The 3,128-nt window shown below is 37.4% G+C and overlaps 1 long non-coding RNA gene across 1 annotated transcript; it reads left to right on the top strand.

The window, feature by feature from the left end:
• Positions 1–486: 486 nt before the first annotated feature.
• On the top strand, positions 487–1,294 carry LOC136065511 (uncharacterized). The gene is made up of 4 exons (XR_010627148.1): positions 487–595; positions 851–906; positions 1,050–1,125; positions 1,228–1,294. It is a non-coding gene; the product is annotated as an uncharacterized LOC136065511 (long non-coding RNA).
• The last annotated feature ends 1,834 nt before the right edge of the window (positions 1,295–3,128 follow it).

Genomic DNA, 3,128 nt, shown 5'->3' with positions numbered 1-3,128 from the left:
AGAAAGTTAAAGAAACAGAAATAAGAAAATTAGAGTCTAATTTTGTTTGAGGGTTGGGTTTTTTTTTTTTAATTAATATATGGAAAGGGCTAGGTTGAATTTGGATATATTATTTTTGGGCTAAATGGGGTTCAATGGGTTTTTAGTTAAAACCCAATAATTATTGGGTCTAATTGGGTTGATGCCCATTTAACCCAACTAATAATTGGGTGGGTTTAGGTTCAATTAAAGTTGGCAGGTTTGGGCGGTCAAGTGGGTTTGGGCTTATTTTGCCACCCCTACCTGATAGGAACTGAACTTTGAAGCCAACTAGTTAAAAGCGATTGCATTGATTAGAGGATTATGTTGGAAATCAAATATAGTGAGTTCAACTATAATTAGTATAATCCTCTGTTCTTTTACCATTTCTCAACAACCAAATACAATGCCCTATGCTTTATTAGTTTTCTTAGAATTGCTGAAAAAGATGAGAGAAAAAAAAAATGTTAAATGGCAATGCTTGTGTTTTCTTGTGATTGTTGCTAGTTTGCGACAGAGTTTGAGTAATGCCAATTTACAAGCAAATGCTAACATGAGGAAAGCTGCTTAGGTAGAGGTAATCAACTCCATGTTTAGATATACTCTCCCTTCAAAATTGAATGAGGAAATATATTTCTAATACCCCACCTTTGAAGTAACCCATTTTGTGAAAAGCTTGTAAGTTTTTTTTTATTTTATTTTACACAATGGGTCTTAAGCATGACCTCACTGTCTCCCTAGAACTTATGAGGGGAGGAGGTTCTAGCTGAGGTAGAGCACATCAGCAAGCTCTGAAATGAGGTTTGGTTTAACGTAGTTGTGTTAATTGCAGAGAGAGCTATTGCTGGGTGGTGGAGGAGAGTCCATAATTCGCAAACGCAACTTACAGTATGTATGATGCTCTATATATTTGTTCCCAAATTTAATATTGGGATTGTAATGTTAGGCATATTTTATGAACTTCAACAAAGTTTGTCATATTTTTAATGTGGATTAGTTAATGTAGTGTATGATCGACAATTGTCTGTCAGGACAAAGTCTGGAATGACATCTGCTGCTGAAAGCATCACTGATAGCCTTCGGCGTACTCGCCAATTGATGGTTCAGGTTAGTAGCTATAGTTCTTCTTGTCGTGTTTTGTAATAGACTAATTGGTGTTTTTGTGGGATGTGCAATTAATTTACTCACTGGATCTTTATGTGCTTATAGGAGGTGGAAAGAAGTGCAAGCACACTCATGACTGTTGGTATGTCCTTTTAATTCCAACATCTTATATAAATTTAACATTGTTTGATCATAATGATACTGGATTAGATCTGATCTTTTATCCAGGTTGTTTCTTGTATTTTAGGTAATCAGTTTGGGTACTCTTTCTGATTTGATATAAACAAGGTTAAAAAAATGATATTAAATAGTTAAGGAATCAAAGAATTATGGTATGATTTTGATATGACTGCATGATTTAGCAATGATGTTGAATCTACTTTAACCCAATGATCAATTAGGGAAAAAAGAGTAGAATCTTCCAATATATGGATTCATTTGAAGCTGCAGTAGAAATGTTAATTCATTTTCTATTAGGGTTGCATCACAAAGGAAAGATGCTGGGTTTTTCTTTTGGTATGTGGTTGATTCTCCCTCTTCATTACTCAGTCATATTTCAAGATGAATTACCTAGATTTCTGAAAGAAATTGTTCTTTGGAGCTCGTCTCTTTATTACTTTAATCAGCTATATAATATGTAACCACTGCCCATTATAGCTGTAAGAAGATTTATGCAGTTTTATTTTTATTCTTAATCATTTTCCATTCCCTTGTGAAATTTTATTATGGCCGTCTTCTTGTGGTTCATCCTGTGTGGGGATGCTAAAATTTTGGTCATCCCAAAAACTTGAATTTAAGTGTGTGTTAGAAGTAAGTGCTTGGCTCATTTTTATCTTGAGTATTATGATTTTCTTTCTGGGAAGCATACACAACTAGTTGGAAGTTATAGCTCTAACAAGTAAATCAAATATTTTCTTTTTTCTTTCTTTTGCTTGTTGATTTGTCATCATATAGGCTTCACCATGAGGATGGTGCAATTTGTTTAATATTTTTGTTGTATGGTTTTGTGTGATTTGTTGTTCAGTGTTTCCCGTATGATTTATAATGAAGCGTGTGTTCGTCAGTCGAAATGATCAAATGGAGATACCCTTCTGTCTGCGTGAGAATGCTTTCCAAAGGTGGTCACCGGTGTGGTGCCTTGCCACAGCGTCTCCGATGCCAAAGTCAGTTTATAGATAAAAATGCAGTGTCTCAAGATAAAAAGAATTGCTATTGGTTTTTTTTCGTACCTCCTGCCTTGCGATGTGTGGCCTTTATATATACACTCTTTAAAGCTCCTAGCCGTTTGGTAGTTATGGAGGTCTAAATTTTTGGAGTAACGCTTGATGCTGTGTAATGCCCTTAATGTGTTCCAATGGCTTGTACAGTTGGCTCCGTAACGTCTTGCATTGAACAGCGGATCTTGTCCTCATCCGTGACGTGGGAGTTTTGCTCGTTGTGGGGGCCTTTTGTTGCGCGTTGGGCTGGGCTGCCTGCCGTGGTAGTAGGCCCGAGATCTGAGTAAGGAAGTTGAGACCGGTCCAACTGGAACTCAACTTGGGCCGGCTTGTGCGCAAACGTTGAGTCCAAGTCCAAGGAAAGATGCTGCGAAGTTGGGGCTTATCCCTTGTTTCTGCCGCAGGAACTTTTCTCCAGTTTCTGCGCATGATTGACTTTTCTACTGCAGAATGAACTATTTCTTCGGTTTCTGCCAAGGTCTAACTTTTCTGCTGTGCAGCAAAAACTTTCTGCTGTGTAGTTAAAATCGTCTGCAGTGCAATAAAAGTTTCTGCTATGTAGTGAAGCTGCCTGCTGTGCGAAAAAAGCTTTCTACTGTAGTAAGTAAAGCTTCCTCCGAAGCTTTAAAGCTTGCTTTAAAGCTTCCTGTCGTAAAGCCTTGTGCAAAGAAGCTGTGTTTGCTGTGCATGAAGCTGTTTGCTGTGCTTTAAAGCCGTCTGCCGTGCTTTAAAGCCTTAACAACGTGAATGATCACTCTTCGTTTTTACTGCCAGAAACACTTTTTACTT

The sequence above is a fragment of the Quercus suber genome, unplaced genomic scaffold (genome assembly GCF_002906115.3).
Source record: "Quercus suber isolate HL8 unplaced genomic scaffold, Cork oak 2.0 scaffold_999, whole genome shotgun sequence".
Taxonomy (NCBI): Eukaryota; Viridiplantae; Streptophyta; class Magnoliopsida; order Fagales; family Fagaceae; genus Quercus; species Quercus suber.
The sequence above is the reverse complement of the archived record's forward strand: the minus strand, read 5'-3'. Positions and strand labels throughout refer to the sequence as shown.